The sequence below is a fragment of the Ornithorhynchus anatinus genome, chromosome 16, assembly GCF_004115215.2.
Source record: "Ornithorhynchus anatinus isolate Pmale09 chromosome 16, mOrnAna1.pri.v4, whole genome shotgun sequence".
In the NCBI taxonomy this organism is placed as follows: domain Eukaryota; kingdom Metazoa; phylum Chordata; class Mammalia; order Monotremata; family Ornithorhynchidae; genus Ornithorhynchus; species Ornithorhynchus anatinus.
Window position 1 is genome coordinate 37,585,663 of NC_041743.1, and position 9,598 is coordinate 37,595,260.

The 9,598-nt window shown below is 46.5% G+C and overlaps 1 non-coding gene across 1 annotated transcript; it reads right to left on the bottom strand.

Annotated features, from left to right (window-relative positions):
• Positions 1-7,280: 7,280 nt before the first annotated feature.
• LOC114817537 lies at positions 7,281-7,418 on the bottom strand. The gene has a single exon (XR_003765400.1). It is a non-coding gene; the product is annotated as a small nucleolar RNA SNORA7 (small nucleolar RNA).
• Between the last annotated feature and the right edge of the window lie 2,180 nt (positions 7,419-9,598).

Below are 9,598 nucleotides of genomic sequence, written 5' to 3' on the forward strand. Positions count from 1 at the left end.
ATTGATATAAGATATCCAGATGAGCTTGTGACCGCAGGAATCCTGGCTTCCCAAAAGTCAAATCAACCCCAGGTCCTCCCTCGCCCAGCCCCTTTCCGCGGCTCTGATTTCCAGTGATTTGTATTTGGAAAACAGCAACCAAGCCCTGTGGCTGAATGCCCTTCAAACCTCTATGCCTGTACGTTCTCTGCCCACCACCAATCAATCAATCAAGTTTATTGAGTGCTTACTGTTTGCAGAGCACTGTATCCCAGAGTTGAAGGCACAGTCCCTGTCCGTGTGTACTTATTTCTACCTGGGGATATATGTTTATTCAGCTTTTTATTTGACTTACTCTGCTCATAATCACTTGTATAGCCTCTACCCATTAAAATGTAAGCTTCTAGAGGGCAGGGAATCGGTCGTTGGCTTGTTTTTGTGCTTCCCAAGCGCTTAGTACAGTGCACCACACCCAGTGGGTGCTCAATAAATGCTGCTACTATGATTATTTCTTAGAGGAGCAGCTCAGGGACGGGAGAAAGTTGTCAGGGACCTTCTGGGCAGGGAATGTGTCTACCAACTCCTTTGTCCGGTACTCTCCCAAGCGCTCAGTACAGTGTTCTGCACACAGTAAGCACTCAATATACACCATCGATTGACTGTTTGGAGTAGAATGGGAAGGGATCTCTCGGGAAGGAGTGAAGATCAATTCTTTCCCCCTTCCACTGGGCAAGACCAGCGTCCTGAACAGATGTTCGGAACCCGGAGAGGGTGGGATTGGCAAAACCACGTGCTGAAATAATCTTCCATTCCACGAATCTCTCCGTCTCCCCATTCTCCTCTCCTATCCCCTCCCGTGGTGCTAGTTCCTGAATTTCCCAGGGGAACGATTCGGGTCGTCCCCTCTGGCTCCCGTGAGACCTCCCCCAGCGTCCCCATTGTTTCTGCACGCGCACTCGCCGAAGGGTTAAAAGGAAAACCGAAATAATTTATTGCAAGATCTTCCAAAACAAATTCAGATTTTTTTTTAATTCTATCAAATTAAGGTCATTAAAAGTTAAGTTGTGTACTGAGAGCATTTTTCGATGAAACGTGCTGGAACATCATTATTTTTCCCCAAAACGCACTTACTGTACATTTCTCAAAGCCATCAGCCTTGATTGAAAGCTAATGAAAAAGCTGTCCTGCGTCAGTTTATTCCTTGTATCCATTAAGAATAATTACGGCTGAACAATTTTTGATGCCTGTAACCTTCGCAAGTGTTGCTAATGGCATTATAAATTGCTCCTTGTCCAATGACTACAGTGTGATGCTTAATTCAAAAGCGCTCTGTCAACAGGGCTGATTTGTGTGGCTAATGAGTGCGTTTAAAACAACAGCCTCGGCTCATGCATCCCTAATGTCAATAAGAGGATGTGGTTCAATAAAGAGGCTTGTCCGTAATAATTAGCAGGGACAAATGCTCGGGATTAGACCGATCACAGCATTAATGGCCCTGCTTTCAGCGCATTAAGGAAAAAGTTTCGACTCTTGACTTCTTTGGGGTTCGCGCCCAACTTTCCGCGATTGGAAGGTGGACTCGACCCACTGGGGTTAGGGTCGGGGTGGATGTTGCCTTCGTTCCGCTCTTTCTTCCTTCCAGGCCGGCAGAACCCGAGCCTTATAAACCCGGAAGCTTTGACTAGCCCGTGTGTCCTTATTCCTAGCTGGCGCTGTACGTTTATTCGGTTATTTATTTGGCTTTCTCTGCTCGTAAATACCTGTGGATCGGCCTCCCCTGGTTCGATCGAGAGCTTCTAGAGGGCAGGGAATCGGTCACTTGCTTGTTTTTGTACTTCCCAAGCGCTTAGTACAGTGGACTGCACCCAGTGGGCATTCAATAAATGCTACTAAATCAGAGGTCATGGGTTCTAATCCCGGCTCCGCCACTTGTCAGCTGTGTGACTTCGGGCAAGTCGCTTAACTTCTCTGGGCCTCAGTTACCTCATCTGTAAAATGGGGACTAAGACTGTGAGCCCCACTGGGACAACCTGATCACCTTGTATCCCCCCCCCAGCGCTTAGAACAGTGCTCTGCACATAGTAAGCGCTTAACAAATACCATCATCATCATTATTATCATTATTATTACTGCTACTAATATTCCATCCTAGAGGAGCAGCATGGCCTAGTGAAAAGAGCACAGGTCTGGGAGTCAGACGATCTGGGTTCTAATCCCAGCTCCTCCGTTTGCCTGCCGTGTGACCTTGGCCAAATCACTTAATTGATGTGTGCCTCAGTTTCCTCATCTGTAAAATTTGAATTCAATACCTCTTTTCCCTCCTACTAAAACTCTGTGTCCCGTGTGGTACAGGGACTGGATCTACTTATTTTCACTAATGATGTCTATATAGCTACAATTCTGTTTATTTATAATGATGCTACTGATGCCTGTTTTCTTGTTTCGATGTCCGTCTCCCCGCTTCTAGACTGCGAGCCCGTTGTCTGCGGGGATTGTCTCTATTTGTTGCTGAATTGTACGGTGCTCTGCACACAATAAGCGCTCCATAAATGATTGAATGAATGAATTAATTAACGAATCTTGGTAAGCCCTGCTTAACACAGTGTTACACAGCAGTGCTTACCACATAGTAAGTGCTTAACAAATACAACAATAATAATACTTCTGTTGCTGCTACCATTATTTATTATTACTATTATTACTTTTATGACTTACGGTACTAACGCTACTGTTCCTCCTCTAGACCGTAAGCTCGTTACGGACAGGGAATTTGTCTGTTTATTGTTAAATCGTACTCTCCCCAGTGCTTAGCACAGTGCTCTGCCCAGTCAGCGCTCAATAAATACAAGTGACTGCTACTACTACTTCACTGATTCATTCAGTCGTACTTATTGAGCGCCTACTGTGTGCAGAGCACTGTCCTAAGCACTTGGGAAGTAGAATTCAGCAGCAACAGGTGGAGATGATCCCTGCCCACAACAGGATCACAGTCTAATAATAATGGTGGTATTTGTTAAGCGCTTACTATGTGCCAAGCACTGTTCTAAGCACTGGGGGGATGGATACAAGGTGATCAGGTTGTCCCACGTGGGGCTCACGGTTTTAATCCCCATTTTCCAGATGAGGGAACTGAGCCGCCGAGAAGTGAAGTGACTTGCCCAGAGTCACACAGCTGGCGGAACCGGGATCAGAACCCATGACCTCTGACTCCCAAGCCCGGGCTCTTTCCCCTGTATCTACCCCAGCGCTTAGAACAGTGCTCTGCATATAGCAAGCGCTTAACGAATACCAACGTTATGATTATTCTTATTTTCCACTGAGCCACGCCGCTTCTCAGAAGCGGGGAGAGACAGACATCAGAACGAGTAGACGGGCGTCGGTAGCATCATTATAAATGAATAGAAGTATAGATCCATATATATATTTATATAGTATATAAATGATAATTATTTATCATTAATAAAAAGAAGAATTATAATTATAAATATGTACCTATATACACAAGTCATGTGGGGCGGGAAGGAGGGGTAGAGCGAAGGAAGTGGGTTGGGGCAATGGGGAGGGGACGGGGAGCAGAGGAAAAGCGGGGGGCTTAGTCTGGGAAGGCCTCCTGGAGGAGGTGAGCTTTCAGCAGGGCTTTGAAGGGGGGAAGTGTCCTACTTCTGCTAATATTAGTACTTCTACTATAATTAATAATGTCGGTATTTGTTAAGCGCTTACTATGTGCCGAGCACTGTTCTAAGCGCCGGGGTAGACACAGGGGAATCAGGTCGTCCCACGTGGGGCTCACGGTCTTAATCCCCATTTTACAAATGAGGTAACTGAGGCGCCGAGAAGTTAAGTGACTCGCCCAAAATCACACAGCTGACAAGTGGCCGAGCCGCGAGTCGAACCCATCACCTCTGACTCCAAAGCCCGTGATCTTTCCACTGAGCCAGAATTATCACTACTATTTCACGGAATTTGATTTCCTGTTCTCCCTCCGTATAGGACAGGGACTGTGTCCAACCGGCTGAATTTGTATCAACCCCGGCGCTCAGAACAGTGACCGACACGTAGTAAGTGCTTTAACAAATGTTATTTTTATTATAATTCTCCTCATTATTTCCCCAGCCCAATTCTCTGTTGTTCTAGGATGCAACTCAGTTGTTCTTTGAGTCCAGATCTGGCTTACCTCTTTCACTTTTCGTGGCTGTGTTTCCCGGGCCCCAGACTCTTTGACAGATAGAAATCTACAATTACCTTTTTGGTTTCTCAGTCTGTTAATGAAGGCCCCGGTTTTCACCCAGCACACGATGTGGGGCATCGGGCCCTAATGGGAACAGGGTCATAATGCTGAATTACAGTCCGCGGGCGTAAACAGAGACGCCTGATGGGTGCCCAGGCTATCTCAGAGGATATTCATTCATTCGATAGTATTTATTGAGCGCTTACTATGTGCAGTGCACTGTACTAAGCGCTTGGAATGTACAAATCGGTAACAGATAGAGACGGTCCCTGCCCTGTGACGGGCTTACGGTCTAATCGGGGGAGACGGACGGACGAGAACAATAGCAATAAATAGAATCGAGGGAATGAACATCTCATTAAAACGATAGCAAATAAGGATATGTGGGTATTTGCCCAGAGGCCTGTGAGATAAGAGGAGGAGCGGGGAGGTGACTGTCATACCGACCAGTACCAATTCCCACAAGAACAGTGCTTGGCACATAGTAAGTGGCAGAAGAAGAAGGAAGGATGAGAAGCAAATGTGGGCTAGTGGATAGAACACGGGCCCAGGAGTAAGAGGACCAGGATTCTAATCCCTGCTCCCCCACTTGTCTGCTGTGTGACCTTGGGTACGTCATTTCACTTCTCCGTGCTTCGGTTACCTCGCCCGTAAGACGGGGACTAAGACGGTGAGCCGTTGAGAAGTGTACAGGGACTGTGTCTGACCTGATTACCTTGTATCTATCCTAGTGCTTAGAACAGTGTTTGGCTCATAGTAAGCACTAATCGAATATCACAATTATTAGTAGTAGCAGTGTGAGGAGAAGAAGGAAGGAGGAGGAGGAGGAAGAGGAAGACGAGGAGGAAAAACTGCCCTTTCTCTGGAGTGCAGATGGCAGGAAGGAGTCATAGGATCAGGATTGACAGAGGCCTTAGAGGCCATCTTGCCCCCACGCCTGTGTGCTAAGCACTTGGGAACATATATTTCAATCAGTAGTATTTGCTGAGCTCCTACTATGTACCAAGGACCGTACTAAGTATTTGGGCGCAGAGACTAAGAGCTAATACCTGCCTTCAGTGGGCTTTCAGTCTAATGAAAGCCAATGAAACTGGCATTGAGGGTCTCTCCTACTGGAAATGGCCCCCATTTCCCTGGGTCACCCAATTCACTGCCTCTAAGTCGCATCATTCAGGACGTTCTTTGTTCTACACACCCTAAATCCACTCTAGAACACCATGTACGCAGCTCCCTTCTTCTTCCTGTCCCTACTACTTATAAACAGTTTTGGTCTGGTCTGCCTCCCCTATTAGATTTTAAGCTCCTTGGAGGCAGAAAATATACCCTTTGCTTCTGTTGCACTTTCCCAGGACCTTAATACAATGGTTCACAGCCAGCAGCTGTTCAGTAAACACCACTGATTGATTTATTGATGGATCGATTGAAACCCATTCCCTCAATCCTGTCCTCGGAGGAAGACAGCTGACCATCGTCCTCCAGATAGGATGCCTCGGAGATTCAAAGACAGCCCCACAGCACTTATGTAAATATTCTTATATTCTATCATTTCCCCTATCCATGATATATTTTAATATTCGGCTCCCCCACGACACTGTAAGTTCTGTGTGGAATATCTCTACCATATATCGTATTGGATTCTTCCAAACATTTAGTACAGTGCTTTCCAGATAGGACTCAATAAATAGCAAGGATTGATTGATTTATTGTCTCTCCCCTCAGCCTGATCTTCCACACGCTACATCATCCTAACTTCTCCCATCCTTTTTTCACAAGCCCCATGTCCCAACCCTGTCAGAATCACGTTGCTTTCCTGTCAGACTGGGGTTTTTTTGTTGTTTTTTGTTTGTTTCTTTGTTTTATGGTATTTGTAAGTGCTTCCTATGGGCCAGGCACCGTTCTAAACGCTGGGGTAGATACAAGGTAATCAGGTCGGACGCAGTCCGCGTCCCACATGGGGCTCGCACTCCTGATCCCCATTTTACAGATGAGGTAACCGAGGTGCAGAGAATTTAAATGACTCGCCCAACGTCACACGGCAGACAAGTGGCAGGGCCGGGTTTAGAACCCAGGTCCTTCTGACTCCCAGGCCCGGGCTCTACCCAGTAGGCCACGCTGCTTCTCTAACTGTGTTCTTCATTACCCGCTGCCGTTTGACGGTGCAACCTGGGGTCGGGGAGAGAACCCGAGGACTTGTGTGCAACTCTTCCAGATGTGGAGCTTTGTCCCAGAACAAACCCGGGCCTGCTGCTCACGGCTACAGGTGTTTGCCTCCGGGACATGAGGAAGAGCAGATGCAGATCAAGGCAGCTCCCCCACCCCCACCCCACCCCACAGCAGAAAATCCCCAGCGGGAACTCTCCAGGTGTTGGGCATGTTTCAGGACAACCACAACGTCAAGGTTCGTTTTATCCATTTTGACAAAGAGACTCAGGTTCTAACTTATTAGATGCTAAGTGAATCCAATATATAGATAATAAATGAACGTCTGGCTTTTTCAGTTAGGCAATCTCCAAAGGGATATTTCTTCCAAAAATCATTCATCTTCGCTGAGCGACTTCTTTCGTCGGCTGTGGGAGACTTGCTTTTCTGATGGGGGGGGGGGGAATGTGGGTGCCGGGGAATCGCATGCCCCGGGGAAAAGAAGGGTGGACGATACCACTGTCCCCCGCAGTTTTGCAAAGTGGGGTGTGAAGTGTGGTTTGGGTGAGATTCGGTGGAATCTGCCCCATTGACCCTGGACACTTGGGAGAAGTGGCTGGCCCTTTCTGTGCCTCAGTTCGTTATTATTATTATCACTGTTATCATTATATCACTGAGGTGTCCGTTAAGCACATATTATGCACAAAGTGCTGAACTAGACTCTGGGATCTTTCCTTTTACCCTCGCGTCGTCTCCAACCCATAGCGACTCCGCGGAGCCATTTCGCCCAGGACGCCCCGCCTCCGTCTGCAGTCGTTCTGGTAGTATTAAAAATATGGAAGTGGTTTACCACCGCCTCCTTCCGTGCAGTAAATTTGAGTCTCCACCCTCGACTCTCTCCCGTGCCGCTGCTGCCCAGCACAGGTAAGTTCTGACTTGTAGCAGATTGCCTTCCACTCTCTAGCCAGTACCCAAGCTAGGAATGGACTGGATAGGCCTCTGCTTGACTCTCCCTCACGTAATCGAGACTGGCAGAGGACTGGAAACTCTCCAGGTGCCACCCTGAGAGGGGAGACTCTGGGATAGGTATAAGATAATCCATTCTAACCCAGTCTCCGTCCCCTTGGACTCATAGACCAAGGGGAAGGGAGAACAGATATTATTTAATCTCCATTTTACAGATGAGGAAACTGAGACACAGAGCCAAGGAGTTAGTACTTCATCATCAGAAATATTTACTGAATGCCATCAATACAAGCTGCCCTGCTTTGGCATCTGGGCAGATACAAAGAAATAGTGAGTTATTGATAATCGCTGCACATAAGGAACTCACAGTACTGGGGGAAGATAAAAATAGGCACAATTGACCATTAGTTTGTTAGTTATGATATTTTTAAGCACCTTTTTATGTTTCCCAGCTCTCTGCTAAGCAGTGGGGTGATAATAACTGTGGTATTTGTTAAGCGCTTACCTGTGTGCCAGGCACTGTCCTAAGCAATCCAGTTGGACACAGTCCCTGGCCCAGATTGGGTTTGCAGTCTTAATCCCCATTTTACAGATGAGGTAACCGAGGCACAGAGAAGTGAAGTGACTTGCCTAAGTTCAGAGGAGCCAGGATTAGAAGCTACAACCTTCTGACTCCCAGGCCTGTGCTCTTTCCACTAGCCAACTCACTCCCCAGCTACAAGATAATCAGATCAGATACAGCCCTTAGATAAAAGAAGATAACCTCGCTAATTAAACAACTGTGGTTTAGCACTATCATTCAGTCCAACGCAAGTCTTCCTTTCCCCTCCTCCCCTCCTCTTTGTTGGGACTATCGATAAAACAGCACAGCGTTCTAAATTCTATTCCATCTCGGTCCACCCTGTCCCTCCTTGATGAAGGCCTCGGGACCACGATGGCAGGCGGACCTTTATTTTTTTGGTATATGTTAAGCGCTTAACTTCTGTCAGACACCGTTCGAAGAGCTAGGATAGATGACAGGATAATCAAGTTGGAAACAGTCCCTGTCCCACATGGGGGCCGTAGTCTAAGTCAGAGGGAGGAAGATTTAATTCCCATTTTATAGATGAGGCAACTGAGGCGCAGAGAAGTTAAGTCCTACAGCGGACAAGTGGGAGAGCCGGGATTAGAACCCAGATCTTTTGACTCCCAGGCCCGTTCCCTTTCCACTAGGCCATGCTGCTTCTCACTGCCAGTCAGGAGAAGGAAGGGCTGTGGTCTCGGGGCTCCAAGGTACCCAAAGCCGGGATAGAGTCCCCACTTTTCCCTCACCCACCCTCCGGTGGGTGTAAGATTTCTTCATCCCCCGACTTCTGACTTCTCAATATCAAAATGTTTGACTAGCCGAGCCCATGCCGAGTCAGGAGGGAGTATTATTAGGGGTGGATTTGGAATGCAGACCAAGGGCTGTGCAGATTGCTAACTGAAGAAAGGAAGAATAGAACCACATTTTGAGAACATCACATTGCAAAAAGATTTTTCTTTCTCTTCCAGTGTCAGCAAGATCAGGATCAATCAGCTCAAAAACATTTTTTATTGACAATGTACAGGGGGGTGGGATTACCGTAGAAGCCTATTTTCTAAACGGAGCCTAAATTGAGTAGAGTGAAACTTTTCTAATGCTGTTTTTTCCTGAAAGCCCTTGCATGATATTTGAATTATTTAACTATAGCTGAACCTGCAGAACAATGAATTGGGTATTATTTTTCTGTACAATGAAAATGCTCTTTTTAATAGCACAGAAAGATCAATCATAGTAAAAACTCTAGTAATTTAAAATAATCTCTCTAAAATGTGTGATGAGAATATTGTACACACAATAGCCAGGCAGAGCTCCTTAGCTCATAGATCTGCATCTTCATTTTTTATTACTTTCTGCATATTATTGTTAACGTTATTATTGTTATTTTTCACTTTGTATCAGAGGTTTGGGAGGGGTAGAAGGACAGGAGAAGGGAGGAATTGCAGAACACGGTCTAAAGAGAAATGGAGATGAAAAAGGAGGGTAAGAAAATAGCAGAGAGAAGGAACAGAAAGAGGAAAACAGCGAGCAGAATGAAAAGCAGGCAATGAGGAGAAATGCCGAGGAAATTGAACTTAAAGCGCGGGGTCGTGCTCGGTCTTGGATCTTTCCTAGTCCTACCTCAATCAGTCCGTCAGTATGATTGATTAAGCGCTTACTTTATGCAGGGTGCTGTACTAAGCTCTTGGGAGAGAACGGTCGCGTTAATAGATCTAATCCCTGCC